Source organism: Anolis carolinensis, chromosome 4, assembly GCF_035594765.1.
Source record: "Anolis carolinensis isolate JA03-04 chromosome 4, rAnoCar3.1.pri, whole genome shotgun sequence".
NCBI lineage: Eukaryota > Metazoa > Chordata > Lepidosauria > Squamata > Dactyloidae > Anolis > Anolis carolinensis.
This window is the reverse complement of record NC_085844.1, coordinates 65,818,063-65,840,894: the sequence shown is the minus strand read 5'-3', so window position 1 is coordinate 65,840,894 and position 22,832 is coordinate 65,818,063. Positions and strand designations below refer to the sequence as shown.

At 39.0% G+C, this 22,832-nt stretch overlaps 1 long non-coding RNA gene across 1 annotated transcript; it reads right to left on the bottom strand.

Moving 5' to 3' along the window:
- Positions 1-4,164: 4,164 nt before the first annotated feature.
- Positions 4,165-22,753, bottom strand: LOC134298935 (uncharacterized). Its single transcript, XR_010006058.1, has 3 exons — positions 22,293-22,753; positions 10,077-10,152; positions 4,165-5,162 (listed from the first exon to the last, which is right to left on the bottom strand). It is a non-coding gene; the product is annotated as an uncharacterized LOC134298935 (long non-coding RNA).
- Between the last annotated feature and the right edge of the window lie 79 nt (positions 22,754-22,832).

Here is a 22,832-nt window from a genome sequence, read left to right as displayed (position 1 = left end):
GTGCCCCTTTCCACAACTGCCTCATTTCCTTCAGAACAAAGATACAGCCTCATAAGTTCCATTTTTAGTAGTAAAATTCAACACTTTAAAAAGTTTGATATGTTTCCTAATTTTGACACAAATTTTAAGTGTAGGAACTCCCTTTTTCTCAACTTTTAAAAAAATTGCTGATGCATATGAGGGCGCTATAAAGGAATGCCCCCTTTCCCAGCTGGCCTGGGAAGGAGAAATGAAATCTGGATATCTATTGCTCACAAACTGACTGCCAAGCTGTGAAAGTGCCCAGAGAATTGTTTCTTGCATTGATGGTGTTACAGAACAGTATGCAGACAGAATGAGATCTACCTACAGCAACATGCAGGTACAATGGAGAATGCATGGATAATACAGATGATGTTTTTAAGGGAATAGGCTCCACTCATATTGGTGCCATTTTCCAGGCAGATGCTTTAAATATGGGTGCCATCCATGCCCTCACCAGCTGTATGACAATTCGTAGGTCATCACTGCTCTGGTGGGTGTGCCCAACCAGTAGAGACTGGTGGGAGTGTTTTGTCCCCAATGTGTGGGAAGATGAGAAGTGGGTCCACAGCTTCAGAATGCCAAGACCAATCCAACAGGATTATGGTAGCAATTGGATCAGAGGTTTCAAAAAGAGACACTCATGAGGACAGCCATTTCTACACGAGAGAGAGTAACTATCACCATTTGGATGCTCGCTATCATTATCAACTGGCAGCCCAATAGTTTGATGTTGGAAGGGCGACTGTTGAAAATATCTTCCGCACTTGTGATCTAACTATGGAGATGATACCACTGAAACACACCGTCTATCTAGAAAATGCCTGGGAAGTAAGTATGGCAATTTTCATTGTGTTTGCATGAGAGCTGCAACAGGTATTTTGTCAAATGTTGAACTCGTGCCATCTGTGGCAGAGCTGGTGCAGATATGGCAGAAGGGATATCTCATAGGACTTGTTACCTCAAATGACCCTTAAATGAGCTAGTCAACTCTCTCAGCTTCTAGCAGATGTATACTGTCTCAGCCTCTTGCATATGTATACTGTCTTAACCTGTTTTCCTCTTTTTCTAGGTCTAACAGATTCTGAAAAATGTCATAATTTCTATTTGAAATTTTTAACTGTGCCTGCACTGTCTCCTTCCGTCAAAGAGTAATTAAACCAAGTGTCTCCTCATGTTTCCAACATTGTCCTCTTGAATCCCAATTGGGGTCACTTGCCTGTGCCATAATGCTGCCCATTGCTGAAATGACAAGTCTCTTTCCTTTCACAAATACACAGGAAATGAGAACAAAAGAAAGACGAGAAAGTTCTCATGGGACATTTTTCCTCATAAGGGAGTCCTCCTAATTAGCCACCTGGCTGTCCTTGGCTCCATATATTTACATTCCTTTCTCAGCTATTTCCAGAATTTAAGATGCGCACATGGGCTGGAACAGTTGACACTAGCATATTGCAACTAAGTCCCATGTTCTTCTTGAGTGCAGGGATATACAGTGATGTGCATATGTACATTTTCCAGATTATCATGGATTTTAAGTGCACATTTTAACCCATGTTTTTCTTGCAATAATGTGATTCAACTCACATTTTCGATGCTGTTCATCTAGCCAATGCTCTTTTATCCCACTTTCTTTTGCATTTTAAGTCCTGTGTAGAAGGACCCCAAAGGCATTTATAGTGGAAATACAGGAGAGGGCCTTCTTGGTGACTGCTTACAGGCTCTGGAAATCCTTTCTTAGAAATGTTAGACTGGCAACCTTCTTGCTGTTTTGCCATAGGCAGTAAACAATTTATGTTGTTGCAAGCCTTTTTATCATAGATTAACTTGGGGAAAGAAGTTTCATAATGTGCTGTATTGTCTATAGACTCTCAGGCTGGTTCTACATAGCCATTTAATCAAAGTCTTGCTTTCCATCCTTTGTCCTTTCTTATTTCCTGTGCATTGGCAAGAGACAATGTTGATCCCAAGTCCACTAAGGGCAGCAGCATGTCTCAGAAAAGCGGCACCACAGGCAAAAGTGGTGGTGGGGAGAGCATTTCCAGAAGAAAGAATAAGAACCATGACCTCATTGCCATATGGGGAGAAATCATGGAGGAGGAGCTCAGAACATCCCACAGAAATGACAATTTGTTTGAGAAGGTGGCATCAGAGATGAGGGCACAGGGTGTGACAGGACAGCAGAGACATGCAGAACGAAAGCAAGATGTTCCACCAGAGGTACCAGGAGATTTGTGACCACCATGTTTACAACACACATACCATTCATGTCCCTCCATTAGAGGTGGAGCAAACAACATGGGCTTGCCCTACTTCCAGGAATTGGATTTCCTGAGAGAAAATGCAACTATACATCTCAAGTGGATAGCATAGAATGCTAGCTTACACATGGATGGCATGTGTGTTGAACAAATGATTCCAGTTCAGAAGTACTCTGCCAGGACATCCCTCATTGCCTCCCCCTATGTTTTTTTGCTACTCTTTGTTGTGAGATCCATGGGTGTGCAATGTGTGAGGAACACATACTGTGTCATCTTCTGGGAATTGCCATCCAGCACCTTCCTTCGGTCTCACAGATGTTGTAGAGCTCACACAGGCAGCAATGACAGAGGTGACTTTCTCCTCTTCACTTCTATCATTGCTGTCAAGACATCTCCATCTTTAGATGGCCAACAGTCATCTCCATGATGTTCATGACATGGCTGTCTGAGGCATTTCTTTAATTCCTACTGCCCTCTCATTAATTATGCACCCTGGTAAGGCCTCATGAGCCAGCAACTGATGAGGTAGGTGCTGTCTGACAGCAGCAGTTCCCCTTTCTATACTCCCCTGATAGTTATGGTGGGGACTGCCTGGCACAGTGATGCCAACCTCTGTGGCAGAATTACTCATTCTTTTGTCACACATTTGTCAATTCCAGCTCAATTTGACATCAGTAGATCACCCTTGGTGATCTGTAGTTCCCTGTAAGCAAAATGGAACATGTGTGCTTGCCACTGATGAATTGTGCCACCTGCCTCAAAGGATACACAATCATGCAGTGGCATCCGTTGATGCCCCCTAATGCTCCACTGCCTATGTGAAGCACATTTCCACAAACACCACCATGACCTGCACATTGGGGGACAGGGAGGCAAAAGGATAAGAAACCAACTTGCTTCTGCACCCTCAAAACAGGTGGCAATGAGAAAAGAGTATCATTGATTGACATTGAGAATGATCAGTAGAAGCTTACATTTGAACATCCAGTATAGCAAAATGCCTTACAAAACCAGATTTTCACTTGTTGCTGTTACACATTTTAATAAACATATAGTTGCATTAGTGTAAAATTATATGATATATAATATACTTTATATAACATACTTTAAAAATCAAACAAAAAGCTATTGCTGTATTTAAAATGCTGATTGCATGATCCTGCAATTGTGAATCCTGATGTGTATGTGTTTGAGGCATGGGTTTTGAAGCTTGATTGAAAAGTTGAAGCTTACATATGACTGGCTGATGATTCCAAACAGTCAGAGTTGCCAAGAGGAAAATTTTAAATTGGCAGCATGGGAAGCAATAATCTAGTTCCATCCATAGGTAGTGATTTGAGCAACTGTGGATGATGATGGATTCAGTTGCAACAAAGTGAAAACTTTCCAAGTGTTTTCCACTGATGACTGCAATTGAAGGGAGGGGGAGTACTTGCCTTTCTGATAGGCTTGCTGAAAATTTTATTACACTTATTTAAAATCTTAAGTATGCAAGAAGCTGGCATACCATGCCATAAGTTAAAGTTGAGGTGTCCTGGGGCATTAAAGGATGAGATAGCCAGGGTGTTCGGGATTGATTGTCAGTATAGTTTTATGTGTGTGAAATGGTGTGATCTTTATTAGAACAGCACAAAAAGCATCAAGCTGCAATAAAATTATCCTGACAACATGACTTGCCTATGTAGACTGTTATCCAATTCCCAAGGTTATTGTGATAGGCTCAAGGGAGTCTATAATTAATTACTCCCATTCCAGATTTAACAGAGAGAAAATAAAAAGAGATCTGAAAATAACAGCCACATGCCCATGGAATATGAATGCAGTAAGGAAGTCAAAATTAAATAGTTGGATTTTCATTTAACTCACACTATTCTCATATGCAAAGTACAAAAGACTTCATATCATTCGCATGCCTCTTGTGTGCAGAATGAGCGAGGGTGTTTGCTTTTTGCTGAGTTTGGGATGGTTCAGTAGCAAAACAAGGCTTGGACATGTGTACATGGAATGGAGCTGGGTGTTGTGATATGCACATACAGTAAAATGACCTATTCACCCATCTCCTCTTTGTGCACAATGAGTAAACTAGGCTTAAGTCATGGTTCAAGTTGCTTCTTTCTTCTGTCTTTTTAGTCAAATAAAAAGGCTAGGGGCAAGAGGGTGAGTTTGGTTTGACATTTTAATACAGGCATTTGAATTCCATGGCAGAGAACTAACTCATTAGGTCATTTTATTTATTCAAAGAGATCTCTGAGTAATACAGCTTTGGGTGGGTAATGGAGAACAGAATAGTGATTGTGTCCCATCAAACTGGGCTTTATAATCAAGTAAATAATACTCAGAACTCAACAGTAGCAAAAGACATGGAATGTCTATTCCATTGATATGTTCAGATATAAACTTGGCAGTTTTGTTGGAAACACTGGAAAATGCAATAAAGATTTTATTGAATTACAGTTAACCAAAAAGGAATGAGTCACCACTAGAAACTATGAGTCCTCAATTTTTTTTTAAAAAGCCATCAAACACACATTTGTACAACATTTCCTATACATACAGACATTCTGACAATTTCCTTTTAAAGATTCTTGAGAAGAAGACATCTCCAACAAAAACACATTGGAGAAATGTGTAATCCAAAATATAACTGTGTTTAATCTATACATCAGACTGGGAAGTGTAATCTCAATTGGTTCATTTAAACATGTAAACCAAACAAAATCCTTCCTTATTTCTAGCTTGTTGCAGCTGTTGACAACATTTTGGTAGTGTAATGGTCTTTAATAGTTAAAATAACAGGATTTTAAAAGAGAAATCTACACATTTGAGAAGAGCAGCAACATTTCATGAAAGTAGGCTCACCTCTTCCTGGATGGTCTTTAACTGCAACCAAAGGATGAGACAAAATATGTGGTGGTTAACATTTTTCCTTATAAATATATGTAGTCGTTAAAATTCAGACTTATAATCACAAGACTCCAAAAAAATTGGATGGCTACTATTATTCTCTCTTTAAATCTGGATAAATGAAACTGAGATAAGAAAGGAATCTAGGAGTAGGTTCAACACTTGTTCACCTGGCCTGATTAAGATACATAATGTGAATATCAAGGAGAAGTAGAAGAAGCAATTTTTATTGTTACTGTGGAAGACATGCTGGTCATATGACTATACAACTGAAAAATTTAGTTGTATTTGTTGTTGTGTGCCATCAAGTCATTTCTGACATGGCAACCCTAAGGTGAACATGCATCATTAGGTTTTCTGGGCCTGAGAGTGTGTGACTCGCCCAAAGTCACCGAGTAGATTTCCATGGCTTGAGAGGGGAAACTCTGTCCCCAGTCTCAGTCCAATGCCTAAACCACTTTATCATACTGGATCTCATAGTATGTATTTTTAAATTCTGTTGCTATCACAACCTGCAAAACTATGTAAAAGAGAGAGGTTTTTCCCCAATTAATGTTAAGTGTTTCATTTTTCTATGTGCAGCCATGCAGTGGAGGAGGGAGACAAATATTGCACTACAGGTAGTTAATCTCCATCTGAAGTATTTTAATAAATCGATGTTAAGAAGAAATCAGTGCACATCAATTGGCTCCAACCAACTCTTGTTTATCTTCCACCTCTGTCTGTGTTTGATGGATGTTGTTCATGCTCTTTGGTTTACAGTAACAAACAGGTTTTTAATTTTTCTAAACTCCATCTCTCCAGTGCCACTCTGTGATGGATGATGTGACAAAAGATTCCTCTGTGAAGCCTGAATACTAAATAAATTAGCAGTTTTAAAGTAGCACATCATTCACCCCTGACTGTATTACAGTTACTGCTGCTTTTCTCTATCTTAGTTTATTTAATCTCTGGTGGTATTGCTATCTGCTCATCACAGGACTGAGGCCCAATCCATATGCCCTCACAACAGATGGCATGTAGGACAAGAAAGTCAAGGAGTAAACTTGAAAAAGCAAGAAAGCATTGCTCTGACTGTTCTTGCATATGATTATAAGATCTTCACTGAAACTGTGGTGTGCTACATGCAGACTGATTATGATGTGAAAAATCACTGTATGTTAAAGGAAAGAAATTTGGTTGCATGCAAACTGAGTTAATTGAACTTAATTCCCATAGAAAATAATGGGGAAACTCTGTCATGATTTAACATGTTTCATTGGTTTCTGTGACAAATAATTTTGGCTAATTAGGAGTCATCTGAATTATTATTCTGTTGTATATAGTTGCAAGCAATTTTGCATCCAGTTCTGATGGGAGTTTGCAGTTGTATTTGCTCCCAAATGTTCCTCAGAGATTTGATGAGTGGTTTTGGGAGAGTGGGTTCAATTCCACTGTTGCTGATCACTTTCACTTTGCTATCTCATAACTTCTCCTGTTGACCTAGCCCACCACACCCCTTTTGCTTCCCAACTTCCAACTTATTTCTTTAAAAATAAGACTTAATTAGTGTGTGTGTGTGTGTATGTATATGATGTTGGTACCTACTTGAAGGCATGTAACACAATGGTTAATTTACAGTGTCAGGTTTTCTGATTTCATATATATATATATATATATATATATATATATATATATTGAAGAAATCAGAAAACCTGACACTGTAAATTAACCATTGTGTTACATGCCTTCAAGTAGGTACCAACATCATAAATCTATTATAGAATTTTCTTGGAGATATATATATATCCTTCATGGAAAACATGTGCTTTCTTTCTCTTCTCCCCTCCCTCCTGTGTGAACTTCTCCAGAGCACGTATGTTTCTGAAAAGCCTGAAACAGCTGATCAGTTGTCAAATGGAGACACAGGTGGCTCAGGGAAGCACAAGTGGAAAGCAAATACATCTCTTTCAAATTCTATATTTTACACTTTGTAATGTTAAACAGAGCTTAAATTAACAATTGTGGGAAGACAGAAATCCAAGGGTAGTTTTTTAATTGCTCCATTATGTGCTGGACCTCATATGCACATCTCTGGAGTCAATTTTAAAATGCTTCTGCCAGATGTCCCCTGTCTACCATCAATTTAAATCCACTCCCCCCCCCCCCCAAAAAAAAGCTGCAAGGACAGTAGGGCACTATGCAAAGGGATTGATGGGTCTGTGTTTGGACTCCCTTTGAGGTTCCACATTTTTAAAAACCCACATCTTGTCATGCGTTTTGGTGGAAGCACCCTTTGACCTCTACTCAGAAACTCACACCACTCTACCATGAGGATTCATAGACTAATAATACTGTGTGTGTGTGGTGGGAAATAAAAAAGGAAATTGGTTTTACAGGTCAGAAAGCAATCATTCTGAAAGTGAGAACAAAGGCATTGAAGCTTAATAACAACAGTCCACATACATGTACATAAAAAACACTACCCTGAAACAAAATGAAATGAACTATATTAAGAAGTGCACATATGAATCAGGAGTTCAGGATCTACTAGAACACATGAGAACACACAAACAAGCATTGCATTCATCTGAGAAGTGAATAAGTTTCAGCAACTCACAGAAATCACCAGAAAATACACTGATACACAAGACCCATTGTTTCATTCTAGGCAAGAAATGTGGTCAGAACAGTAAATAAAACCACTATGACCTGTCACATTTGGTCAGTCTGGATGAGCTCTCTGGATTTAGGATTTCTCCTCCACAGATGATATCTACTCAGTCCCAGAGAAAAATATCTCTTCCTTGTTCAATACCTCTCACTAAATTGCATTTCTTACATAGGATTTCTTACATCATTTTTAAAAGTTCTTCTTAAGAGTATATAACAAAGTCTTGCAGGCATGGTGGAAGAAAGTGAGAAAGACTAATAATCTCCAATTGAACATTGACTGGACCCAACGACACCAGAATAAGTGACAGTATGCAATATATGCTAGTGACTCCTAAAATATGTACACTTAACAAGCATATCTTGAAAGTGTTAATAGTCTCTGCTTTGTTAGGTTGTTTTTTTTAAAAAAAAATTAAGGTCAAAAATTGTAGTCCTTTAGTTCTCCTCAGCAGCTAGTCAAAGGGTGCCAGGACTCTATAGGATTCAACATATTTCACATTTAAGGTTTAAGAAACTCCATTTGAAAATCTAGGAAATCTAGGAAAACAAAAACTGAAGAAAACATGCTCAAGACATGAACAAACAAACTTAAAATATTAAAGAACAAAATCTGCAGTTTGAAGAGGAAAAAGACTTAACAGAGGTGTTAAAAAAAGACAAAGTCACACTTTAGAAGGAGTTAGGGTACTGATCCTTCTTCCAATTAAATTACTATTTTGTGTATTGTTACACCTTTTTAGTGTGAATTTCTAACTCTTGTTATCACCAAGAATTGGGAACCTACAAGTTAGTTCGAGGGACAGAACACACACCTCCCAAGCCTTCTCTCTCCAGAATTCCAACAGAAAATAAGAGTCCAAGTGGGAGCAAGCAGATTTTGACCAGGCAGCTTTACTGGCCAAAACTGAGCCTTTCAAACAGGGGCAGTTGGCAGCGAAAAAAGCCAGGAGTCAGCATCCCAAAGTTCTGTTGTGGGGTCATTTATGAGAATGATTTTGTCTCATTTAAGTGTCCTAAGACACCGACTGATCACATACTGATGACAGCTGGCACAAGCCAGGATCTGGGGCTGGAAAATGTTGGTGGGTATCAAGGTGATGCTAACAGCTCCTATTAGTCTTGGAGGGGTTTGGCCTGGAATCATGGAAGAAATGAAGCAGGGCAGCTTCACAGAGATCTGGCCAGAAACCTGAGTATGTTAACACCTTTAACCCAGTTACTACATCTGCTCTAAGTAAATGGTATCCTGAGTACTTCTGTGTATTTGTTTTCCCCGATTTGGTACATCACAAGCTGCTTATCAGGGGCAGTCTGGGAGCCCTTCCACACAGGCATATAACCCAGAATATCAAGACAGAAAATCCCACAATATCTGCTTTGAACTGGGTTATCTGACTCCACACAGCCATATATTCTAGTTCAAAGCTGAAAATGTGGGACTTTATTCAGCTGTGTGGAAGGGGCCTTGGCAGTCTAATGTACAGCAAAATGGACAGCAGTGGCTGGGAGTGAGCACTTTTGCCACTAGTGCATATTGTGTCTGGCTGGTTGGCGGGCTGTCACAGGTGTATCAGCTGAATGTAGGGAACTCCTCTTACACAGCTGCCAATTATCATTCATTGGTGGCTGGGGATGTTGGTATGGAACTGGGCAATAATTTGACGCCCATCACTATTGAGAAAATTCTCAAAAGCAACTTTGTTGACATCTTTTCTTTGCTGGGATTTTGCTGGGCTTGCTTGGCTTCATACAATGAGTTTTTTCGCATGAAGGCAGATTATTTGAGGAGGGAGATTGAATCCATGATTGGCTTGTGGGGAAAAGTAATCTCTCACTTTTTGTGGCATTGTACATTTTTAAAGTAAATTCGGTAAGCACCATGGCACTTCCTTTGTAGGTGAAGGGTGGGCTTCTGGAATGGCCTCTCTGCATTCTGTGGCTTGGGTTGCTGGGAAGGGGGCTCCCCTTGGGGCTAGAATGGGGGTTTTCTCACTCTTGAAAAACTCTGTAGTTTGGGAGGGAGCACCCCCAGGATGACTTTCCGTTAAACAGTCAGGGTGAGTGACCATGATAATTTGGATTGCCCTTGGGGTTTAGGTGCTGGCCCAAGGGGGCCTGTGTAGTCTCAGGATTGACACCTAGCCCTTTACTATACCCATTAGGTGAATTTATTCCTTTCTTTTTTCTGCAGGTTGCAGCTGTAAAATAAGTAAAAATTGTCCTTTTATTTCATACTTGTCTCATCTCTTTATTTCAAAGTGAGCATTCAAATGGATTTCCTGTTGGCCTCTGTAAACACGTTTCAGCCTTCCTACAAAAAAACAACAATGTCAGAAAATAAGTTTCACTTGCCCATCAAAATAGGTGGTATTTTTAATCTCAAGCTCTTCCTGACTCTTATATCCTTGAATGGCCTATAGATGATCAATATTCTTTCATATGAATAGATTAAATGCTGATGTAAAAGAAAAGGGACAAAAGGAATAATTCAATGACTAAATTAATTTATACAGTATCAATCGCATTTTACATTTCTCAACTTAAGAAACTTGATCTAAGAATTAGTTTATATAAGATTTTTTTCATGTACATTTGCTAAAAGTAACCTTTATTTAGCAGTAACAATTAATGCATCCATGCACCTGTTTCTCCCCAACTTGCAGACTAAACCTACTCTTTTTGAGATAGAGACCAAAACAAATCCTTTAATTGGGTCTTTTTGTTTAGATTTCAAAACCAATACTCACCGTTGGAGCTTTCAAATGATGTATTTATTGCTATCCCTACTGCATTTCCTTAGTATTTATTCAAAGTGTTTTTAAGATGCACCCACTTCAACAGAAGACACAGGTAATAACACAGTAATTGTGCCTCTCTCACACACACATGGGGGGGGGGGAGCGAGACCACAATTCAAGAAAAAGAAGACTGTGTCATATTCCAAATAAATCACTCAATGGGCAGAAATCATGGCAGGTGGCATTGTGCTCTTTAAGTACCCAAAACTTTTTGCAACACATGGAAAGAGAGATAAGGATTTTTTTAAAAATGTGAAGACATAAAAATTTAAAGTCCAAGATATAGTGAGGAAAATGAAACATGTTTTTGTCATCAGATCCCACAAACTTTATGAAAAGGAAATATTTTTCTAAGAGCCGATTGCTGATAACAGCTATATTATGTGATTTCTTTGCCTAAACTGAACATTGTCAACGCCTTCAAATCATATCCAATTACTTGACACCTTAAGGCAAAGTTATGGCAAGATTTGTTCATATCATAAAGGGTTTTGTATTGCCCTTCTGTGAGTATAATTTGCTCAAGGTCACCTGATGGGTTTTGTGGCCAAGTGAAACCTGGTCACGCTCCTTGTCTAAACTCTCAAACCATTACACACAAAACTCACTCCAAAATCTTATTTCTCCATCAGTGCCATTATCTGTGGATGGCAGTGGAAGCAATGGAAGAGGGGAGGGAAAGATGGCAGTAATGAGAGAAACATAAAAAAAAACAAGTGATAGGAGGAAGAAACAGCCAGCAGTGAAACACTTATTCCATGAATGTCTAGCTAGAAAGAGGTCTCTCAGGGCATTATGGGAGGGGAGCTGTAGAAAATACTTTCCCAACACAGGACATTTTCCAAGCCATCCCTGGTTGCAAGAAGCCCAGAACACACCATACCATTTTCCATTTGATGCAACAGTTCTCCAACATGTTTGAGAAACACATTGTCACACTCTTCATAGCCATGCCATGGGGTCATTTTTCTCAAAAAGATTCTTAACTATGAACACAATGAACAAGATAGGACTTTACCTTCAATTTTTCTGCGGATATACCGATGAGACATGGGGAAAATATAGCACAGTCATTATATATGATCCTGGACCTCATTTGACCTTCAAAATATGCAAAAACACACTCCACCCCAGATAAGCCCCCCCCCCCAAGAAAACCCCACATTAGAACTAGAAACTGCTGTATTTCACTGTAGAGCCTCTCAAAATGTAACAGGAAGTAATGCAAAATCACTTAACAGTTTGAAAAGAAGTGAAGAAGAGAAATTGAGATATCTGAGCTTGCTATTTATGTGTGCATGTGCAAACTGCAGGAGTGAGGGAGGAAATTGGTCATGTCCCCTCTATACTAGTTAAGCAGTTACTTTTTCTCAGCTCAAGAACAGAAAACAGTATGTTGGTGGACAGCAAAAGAGATGTAAAGATAGGCTTAAAGTTAACTTTAAAAATATAAAATAAGCATTGAAAACTGGGAATCCCTGGCCCACGAGTGTTCTAATTGGAGGTTATCTGTTATCAACAGTGCTGTGGATTTTGAGGAGGCACAAATAGAGGACCAAAAGGGAGAAACATGCCAAATGGAAGGAATGTCAAGTAAACCCTTGTTTGGACCACCTCCCACCTGGAAATCTATGACCTTATTGCAAAAGACCATATGGGTCCAGAATAGGTCTCCAGTCACTGACAGACCTATCACCAAGACTCTACTCTTGAAAGACAATCTTCATACTCAGCCATGGGAGATCACCTGTGGCAAAAAACACTCAACAAAGTTAATAATATTGTTGTAAATATGACACAGATTAGCGAGAGATGGGAAAATGTTGACTTTCCAAAATTTCTGCAACCAGGAAAGCAAGACAAAGGAATCTGGGGTTGGTAAATCAATACATCTATGCGCCCTGGACAAAATGTCAGCCACGACCTCAGCTTTCTCAAAAGTAACCCTAACAGGTTTAGGGACCAAAATTAGGGATTTCAATACGATCCCTGGAGAAATCTAGAGTCATATTTTGGAGAATGGAAAGCACCCTGGCTCCCTCAAGGGTTCAGTGGCCTCAGCCACTGCTTCACGCCACTCCCAACATTCAAAAAGCCCCCCCCCCCCCCCAATTCAAAAAAGGCCAGAAGTAGTGGGATAGTGGAGATTTCAGAGGGGGCTGATGCTGTTGCCTTTTACCACACTACCCAAAGAAGGAGATGCACCTTTAAAATAAATAAATGTTGAAGTGCAATGCTCATACTGACTCATGAATAAGTTGACCCAGATCTTTTGAGTTGATTTTTGATTAATATTTCTAGATTTGTACATGAATATAAAAGGGACTGTTCCTGGAGCTGGTTTCAATGGTATACACCCTCTCTAGAGGCCATGCAGCTTGTGGGTTAACACCCTTCGGTCAGCCTTCCAGATTGCTACCTGGTTTTTCATTTGGGGCTACAATGTTCTCATATGGGGTAAGGTGGAGAAGAGGTCTAGGAGAGACTACTGCTTCAGTTGCTCCCATAGCTGGTTGCTCCCTCCTTTTAATTTTTGAATATCACTAAGGAGCATTTAAATAGGTGGCATTTAATAAAGGGGTCCATATTTTAACTCATACATTGTGATGTGGTCTTGTTATTCCATTGGTTGGCCAGGCAATGTGGAGCACTTTGACTACCCCACTAACATGGAAGACGATAATGTATACTTTGCAATAATTAAATTGCACCCTTTTTTGACTAAACTTAAATCAGTATATCTATATCATGATGCATAAAGATTTTTTTTAAAAAAAACCTTGCTGGAGTGAATTGACATTTCTGACTCCAATGAAACTTATGTGTTGATGTTTGATACCATCAACATGGTATAATGTAGCTATTTTTATTCCCAATGGAGAATGCCAATGTTCCCACAAATTAGGACAACTTAAGCATGTCATTTTCACCTGACTGCACATCAATGATCTGAAAAAATGTCTATAGATATAGACAGATTTTTTGGAACAATGTTTCATTCTGAAATTTTTTTGTTAACTAAAAATATCCTTCTGACCAGTAAATAGCTGGCTTTTGAAGAAGTTGACCTATGCTTAAGTGGCAAAAATGGGGCAAACCCTTTGTTAATAATTGTGCTCTTGTGAGTCTTCAAACTATTTTTCACTTTTGACAACTCTTAGGAGATTGTATCATCAGGTGGGTTTTATTGGCAACATTTGTACAGAGGTGGTTGTCCACTTCCTTTGCGGCTAAGTGTGTATCCTTCTTCAAGGTCACCCAGTGAGTTTCCATGGCTGAGTTACAATTCAGACCTTGGTCTCCCAGTATCCTAGTCCAAGACTCAAATCACTACACCAAGTTGATGTAATAATAAGCAGTTACTAGCAATTAGTAGGTGGGAGATTTTTTTTGTACAAAGGGTTTGTAGCAGAAGTAGTATTTATGTAACACGCTAACAGAAGCACATTATTAAATGATATAAAAATAAAGAGCTGTGTCCTCTATACAAGATTTCCCAATGTTTTATATCTACAGCCTGTCAAAGTTCTAGTGTAAAAAACATGGTAAAATGTATTTGCTTTTGAAGATGAAATTCTTGTCTTGTCCTACATATCTGATGTAGCCATTTTAATCTGCACTAAAATAAAATAAAATCAAAAAGCAAAGGAGATACAGGTGACCTGGTGAAGAACAGCATCCTTCGAGTTAATCCTTAAGGAACTTGGACGGCGGGGGGAGAAATTGATGCTGTCAAAAAAAATAACATGGTGAATGCAAGAAAATATGTTATGATGCCCTTATCTTTTGAAAACAGAGTTTCTCTGGGAGGTTGGAAGCTGGGGGTGGGGAAAATCATCCCTTAAAGGGACAATGTCATCCACTTAGATCTGAAACAACCTTGCTTAGCTCAGAGATGGCAGAATGCTGGCATCAGACTCAGCAGGAATCTGACCGTATTTTAAGTTGCAGGAAAAGTGTCACACTTCAAATGCATTCAGTTTTATTTCAGCATGTAGAAAAGAGAAGGATAGAATAGGCACAGCAAGAAGGGGATTTGTTAGAATCCTTTTAGATGTGGGAATTGACAACCCACCTTGAAAGGGACATATGTTATTGAGAGCCCTCTTTTTTAAGTGCCTGGATTGTTTCCTGCATACTTTGTTGTTCAACATATATGCTCTAGCAAACTGCCAAATATACAAAATTTTGACATGCACACAGCAGCAAACAGAACAGGAGTGGGAATAGTGATTTCTCCAATGTTTTTCACTTGCAGAGTCCATCATCCCTAGTCTACCCAACTAAAGATGAAAAAATCATGTCAACAACAAGTACCTGCATGGAGACCAAGAGGTAATTTCCTCCTGCAGATATCTGCCCACACTCTTCCCCTACCTATTACTATTTTGAGGGAAATAGAAGATATGTGAGGTAGTCTGGAACACTGGGGTGCTTGTCGTATGCTGTAGGTTTAATACATTTTCCTTGTTGTGAAAATTTTGCCTGATTTTTAAACAATTTTTTATGGGATTGAGGAGCTCATGGGACTGTCTGGGGCCACAAAAATTGTAACAATTGAATACTACTTGCCCATACTTGGATTATGGGAAAGGCAGTCCAAAAATAGCTTAAGGGGCCACAGTTCCCTAATCTGGTTGTAAAAAGGTTTTCATTCCTGCTTCTTAAACATCCCAAGTAGGAAATCAAGCCAGGAACATCCCAGCCTCTTAGATTTCAGGACCAAAATATGTCATATAACATGGAGAGAATAATTGTAATGGTACAAGGGATTTGAAATCTAGTGATGGGATGCTCTGCCTTGTCCCTCTATTTCACTTTGTCCCAAGCCTCTAGGGTCTCTATCCAATGAGACACTAGAAGCAAGGAAATCGTTCAACAGATTTATTTGGCTAAATCACCCTGCCAGGTGAACAGGAAAAAAATACCACACAAACACGGGGACACAGCTTTACTTTACTGTCAAAACTTTGAGTATGCTTTAAGCATGTACACAGATTTAATTTCTTTGTTTTTTCCCTCTTATCAGTATTCCAGTGTCTACTTTTCTTCAATAGCATGTGTTCCCCCTCCTGCCATCTCCTGTGCCTGCTTGTTAATAGGCAAAAAGGTTTTGAACCTTCCACTTGTCCAAGCTCTCTGCTTTCAGCTGGTAAATTTCCATTTCAAGCCTCCCTCTCTCTCTTCAGTCCTCCCTCATCCTGACTGGTGTTTTTTTTTCATCACTACCTTAGCCCTTGTTCCCCTATCTAGGAATTCTAATCCCAATAAAATTCAAGGCACACCAAAAGGATTTTATATTGTTCTACAAAATATGTCACAGAACTGAAATAGAATTATGTTTCACTAAAATATCGAGAACTCTTTTTCCAGTGAGTCAACATTCAGATGATACTTGAAATGGCTGTGGTTAACTATGAGACCATGGGGGTGGGGAGAATAAGGTAAAAAGAAAGAGATTTTGAACATGTACAGCTTTATTGTAGTTGTTTTGCTTTTTACACTGACATTAGTGATGTTCATGTATCTGGGTTTAGGAGTTCAGAAATTATGGTATCCATCAAACAATCTTTTCTAAAAGGAAAAAAAATGAAAATAAGGATGGAGGAAAACCATCCTTAAACTGCATCATATAATAAAAGAAATGCAAGTATTTTATTTCATTAGTTTAACTAGTGCTATTCATTTGAATCTCAAATCATTATTTTTCTCTTTTCCTCCACAATTCTGGACTTCCCCCACCTCCCCTCTCTTTTGACTCCACATAAATATATGTTCATGCATAAACAAACAAAAGGTGGCTAGTACACAATATATTATATTACTACCAGTTTGTAGGATGCCATCAGTTACATTGCAATATTAAGAATCTCTTGATATATAGCATCCATTGAACTCAGTAGTGGAAGCCATTCAGCTGCATAGCACCAAAGCCTCTGTAGAACTATATGCCTAAAGCAACTTGTTAAAATGCAGGTGGCTTTTAATTTGCATTGCAATGGCCTGCAAAGAGTCTGTTTAAACCCAAAACACTAAAGGCTTGGTGACTTCTATCAATTTTTGTTGGCAGTTTTATTTCATTTTCTAGTTATTTTCTAGTTAATGTCAGAAAAATGAAATATTATAATCTACAGATAGATTTTCATGTTGGCATATCATACTAACATATAATTGTCACAACCAGATTTAATAATAACTGTTCTCCTTGTAATACAGTATTTTGTCTATATTTCTGTTTTTCTCAAATGAATTAATCTTATAAAACACTTTTTGAGTGAATTGAAACTAACTGGGAATTTATTGGAAATCAAGACCAACAGATATTTGCTTAGGCATTGTGTTGAGATTACATAAATTCCATTTGTATCTGCATTCTGTACTCTATAACAGCAAATGTAGAATTTGTCAAAATTTAAGTCTCAACTTAAATCACTCTGGGAATTACTTATGACTCTTGTTTATGTATGGTGTCATTAAGATTGTTCTCTGTGGACATCTAAACCCTTTACAAGCAATGGATGGGACAAAAATTCCTCCCTTTTCTTTAAGATTTCTTGTTCAGAACCAGGTTGAATGTCCTTGAAAGTGATTCTTGCTAAGCAAACAGGAAACATTTCCTTGAGTGGGTCTGAGCCTAGATATGATAGGAATAGCACACCTGATTTTTAGAGTCACCAGATATTCTGTTTTGAGGGTTGGAAAAATATGAAAGGTTAATGAAGTCTACTATAATGAAGTCTACTAGTTTGGCACTTGAAATATAGCTTGGGACATATGTGAGAATACTTTCTGTGGAAGACTAATTGGTCTGAGCAAAAATAGAACCCAATAAAGAAGGGCAGTGTTGTGAGCCCAAATGAGACTGGGCAGAGCAGGGATTGAGTGGGAATGGGAAATGATGGGGCAAAAGAGTCAAGGCCTCTGGCAGAACTCAAGAGCAAGTCCCACGCTAATGAAATCATCTCCTATTATTAGCCTGCTGCAGTGTTTGGCTTCCAGCCCACACTGAAGATGTTATGTACCAGGCTCCTTCAGCTAGGACAGGGTGTTTGCTTTTTTGTGCATAATGAAGTGCTTTATGTGGTAAAAATGATAATAAAATCTCATTCTTACCTTAGACATTACCAATTTCCAAGCTGAACAGAGATCTCAATTCCATGTAAATGAGAGGATCAAGTAGGCTACAAAAAACCTTGCTCCTTACACTCCCTCCTCCATCCTATATTTTTACATGTAAGTGAGAAAGCCAGCTTTTTCTCTGCATTTCAACTGTTAATTGTATTCCATACAGGTAGTCCCAGAGTTACAAATATCCAACTTGGACAGGACTGACAATTAAGAACAGGTGAAAAGGTGTCTCCACTGTAGCTTTATCACCAATCTTTGTTTCCATAACCAGCCACATTTTTCAAAACAAACACCCCATGGGGTTAACCCTTCCCTATGCTATCCAAAGGTGCATATATATATATATAAGCAAGGTCCATTCCCACAAACCCCTGCAGTATGTTCAGTTGGTCATGGGGCTTCTCTGTGCCAAGTTTAGTCCCAGTCCATTGTTGGTGAGGGTCACAGTATCAGTGAAGATACTGCAAGTCCCATTATCAGTGGCAAGTTTGGTCCAGATCCATCATTGGTTGGGTTAATAGTGCTATCTGGATGTAGGTCAAGTACAACTCTTATAAATCATAGTGAATTCTCCCCAAAGCTCTAGTTCAGTTGCTGATCAATTTCTCTGTTAACTGTGTGGCATAGGAAGGGATATGAAAGGGTTACGGTAGAGGCAATGGGTGAGGTCGTGCAAATTAAGGAACCCTGGGATGTCCATTCTGGAGAAAAAAACAAAACATCTAGGATGAAATTGTTCCTGCTTGAAAGTCTTCATTTGGGTGGGGGGGGGGGCAGAATGGTGTCTGTAGAGGTCATTGGTAGGGTTTGGGCTACATGTTCATGGCACTCACTGTAACCTGCATGTCAGTGCAGGGAGGGCCATTGGTGTCTCCTGCTCAGTGGGAACTATGGCTGTTTGTGGAGGCAGGAGGCTGTCTGTGTAAGTGGACACCTCCTCCACATACACACATACTGTTAGGGATTCCTCTTCTTCAGAAGAGGAAAGGGAGCAGGAAAGTGTTCATGAATCTGAGGGTGAGTTGGAATCTGAGGAGGAGATTTTGCAAGTACCCACATTTCAGGAGAGGCAAAAGGAAACAGAGCAGAGACGTCGTTCAGCTAGGATAGCTACCAGAAATGCAGCTGAGTAATTAGGAACTGCCCTAGCAACTGTGAGGGGACCCAGGGTTATAAAGCAGAAGCAGGTGCAGCCAGCTCTTGCGGGTAACAAACTGACTCTAATGCCTTGGCTCCCTGTGTGCCTGCTCCGAGCCTGCATCTGGATTTATCGCTGTTTCTTTGTCTGAAGTAAGACTGCTATTTGATTTGGGACTGTATCAGAGACTAAAAACAGCATTTGCCCTAAGACTTCCTTGCTTCCTTTTGCATTATTCCACTGAGTGTGCTGTACTTTATGTTTTGCTGCAGTAAAGCAGTTTTCATTTACTTACCAGTGTTTTAAGGCTGTTCTTGGAAGACAGAACAGGACACATACACATTTTTCACTTTTATTGTGTGTCTATTTATATATGGAGAGAGAGAGAGAGAGAGGGGTTGAAGTTACACTTCAAAAGTGTGCCTGTTTCGACTTACAAACAAATTCAACTTAAGAAAAAAAAACCTACAGAATCTATCTTTTTTGTAGCTTGGGGACTGCCTGTATTTAAATATATTACCTGAAAGAAAGAAGCCCAAAGTTCCTTTTGATTGAATTTCCTATAGGATAACTGTGCTTCCTGCCATGATAAACTTTAGAACATTTTATAAATGCTATAGATTCATTATACACAAAAATGTTATGTTTTGAGATAGTTGTCAATGTTCTTTCAAATGCTTTGTTGTTATACAATATACCAGTGACTTCTCCCTCTTAGGGCAGAGTGTGACTTGCCTCGGGTTTCCCAGGGGTTTTCATGACTGCAGCAGGAATTTGAAATCTGTTCATCAGTCAAAACCATGCTGGATTTGAATGCTTATGTGGGAACAATCTTGAAAAGGATATCTAAAGTGGCCTCTTGTTGTTTCACTTTGGACCTTGTAAACTCTATTGCTTATTTCTGCTGCAGAAATAAAATTTGACTACCCTCCCCCCAGCAGTTCTTGCTCATGTTATATTTCGCAAAATTGGACCAAATTGCTAAGCAACAAACATCACTCTTGTGACATTTTCGACCCCCCGCCCTTTTGGTGTATGTATAAAAATGTACTTATTTCCTTTTTAAAAATCCTCTCTTATCTGAGAAAGTCATAATCAGATTAACAATACACCAGAGAGGAGAATCCTCTTCTCCTGTCTCCAGCCATCATATTCAAATGCAATGAAATAAAAAATATGTGCAGCTGGAGAAGAGATCAAAGGAAAGGAAGACAAGAACCTTATGAAAGGAAAGATTTGCAGCTAGAGAACATTTCCAAATCAAATATAGAGCCATAAATAAAGGTTTCCCAATCAGGGACCTATTGCTTCCTGTGTTTAACTTATCCTCAGCCCTCTATTAAAAGCTGATTTTTAGCATCCTTATATAAATAATGAAGCAGTAATAAGACACAGTATCAATGCTGATCTTTGAATTAAGATGCTGTGCTTGTAAGCATACGCACCATAAATGCTTTATTGTGCTATAGCACAAGAGTCTTATATCTTAGTTAAACTTCCACATTGTTCTGTCCCAGCCACTCTCAGGTGAGCCCATCCTTCATATCTATTATTTCTTTCCTCCCTGCCACTTAAAGGATCTTTATGTTAGTTGGGTAAGAAACAGCACTGCCTATTTCCACTAGGAATGTTTGTCATCTGAAATGGGGGTGTGGGCAAAAGGAATGGCTGTAAATAATGAAAAACCTCTTTCTTTTATCACAAACTCTGCTTTACTCAGACTAAGCTTTCTGCTGTCTGCTTCTTCGGGAGAGGAAGGAAATAAATGGCTTTGTGAAATGTTGGAGGCACTGAAAATAAAAGCAGTGCTTCTACGTAAAAGATTCAGTGAAGGTCTTCCAAATTCATCCTTACAAACTCTCCAAATGTAGATGCATTCCTTTACCTCAAGTGTTTAATATTCTTCTTCATCTGCTTGGAGAGTGGAAAATGAAGGACCATCCATTGAATGCACATAGCACGGCCCCTCAACTCAAGGACATCCTCATATGAAATGGTTTCTTTTGCTTCTACTCTGAAATATTCTGCCAAAGGTTTTTTTAAAAAACACATAATTTCTCTAATGAGGCTTAGAGTCCCTAGCTATTCATGAGAGGAGCTCTGTTATGATTCTGAGCTGTACTTGCAAGCTGGGAGCCCAGACAGAGAAGAATAATGACCTTGTGAAACTACAATTCCACTTTTTTTGCCTAACTAAAGGTGGTAAGAGAGAAAAAACACAGATTGTTTAGCATGCAAATTCTTTCATATTGAGAGAAGAGTTAGTTTGCTTTGTTAGAAAAAAGTGGTCAAGTTTCTTTTTCTTAACTCTTTCTTAAGGTTTTTAAACCACACCCCCATTCTATTTTACATCTTATCTCATATCACAGTGAACCTCTTTATAGCATCCATGTTGTATATCTATCCAATCCAATAAGCCTTTATTGGCATATATAACCAGACAGTGTAAAATGTAGTATATATTATACAATAATATATCATGCCCCAAAGGCTTATTGGGTTAAAAAATAAAGCATTTATAAAGAACCATGGATCCAGGAAAAACGGTGGGGGATTCAAATCCCTTTCTCTCTCTTTTTTTAAAAAATATAACACTATCAGATGATTTAGCTAAACTAAGATCAACCAGCCTTCTTAAGCAATAATTAGAAAAGTGCCTAACTAAACTGGCAGAAAACGTTCAAAAAGTGGGAGGGCTTTGGTAAATGTTTACTAGTGGGCCAAAAGTATTCACAGTACCTGCATGGGGATCTTCCCCTCATCAGTTGAATATAAACAGTTTGGAAGAAAAGTAATTGAGGGGTGCAGCTACACTGTAGAATTAATGTTGTTCGACATCACTTTAACTAATATGGCTCAATGCTATAGAATCTTGTAATTTTTAGTTCAGTGAGGCACCAGTATATGTCAGAAGGCTAAAGACCATTTAAAACAATAACTCATATCATTCTATAGCATTGAACCATTACAGTTGAAGTGGCATCAAACCATATTAATTCTACAGTGTAGATGCATCCTGAGTGAGGAAATGTGTTGGAGAAGTGAAAAACTTTAAAAGCTTGAATATTCTCATAGTTAAAACATCAGCCTCGTGCGGTTGTTATTATCTAAGAAAAAACCTGAAGGGGAAACATTAAAGCATTTGAAGATAACTTGTTAAGAGACATCTGTAAGAATCTTTGTTTGTCCCGTCCAACAAACTAATCCCAAGACCAGACATCTCAAAATGATTATATTCTCAAGGCAACAGGAAAAACTAAAGAAGCCTCAAGAATTCTAAAAATGCCAGTGAGTTACCCAGATTCTCAGGGCCTGGACCCTTTTCTCTGCACATCAAGCAAGGGGAGAAATTTCAAACTGTGATGGTTTGAAAAATAAAGAACTTACATTGAGTGTGCACTTCTTGCTCCTTCTGCTTTTGTGAGCTGCTTGGGAGTAGTTTCTCTACATTTCATAGGGCATACCAGACAATCTCCGTTACCTGTTTCTTAACATTTCTCAAGCCACAGCCAGCACCAAGAATCAGAAAGAGAGAGTATTCAGTGCAGAGAAATACTGAGTCCTTGTTGCATTCGTGCCTTCAGGGCTGCTGAGTGTTGTACAACAGGATTGTGGTACTTTTCCTGCTTTCCTATTTCTCTTTTCACCTTCCTTGCCCTTCTCAAAATAGTTGAAGTTGCTATAGAGTTTCCTCCCTAGCTTTAAGGTCCACTGTGAACAAAAAAAGCACAGTATGACTGTTATGCCCCACGGCATAGTATATGCATCTACCACACCGTGTTTGATTTGTTGTTTGGCCTTCTTGGCTTTCTGTACTCTTAGTATGATGCAATAGCTCCTCCTTTGTAGTTTGGCCCTCTTGGCTTTCTATATCCCTAGTTATAACTCCTCCCCCCTCTCTCTCTGGCCTGTACTTCTTCTGAGGAA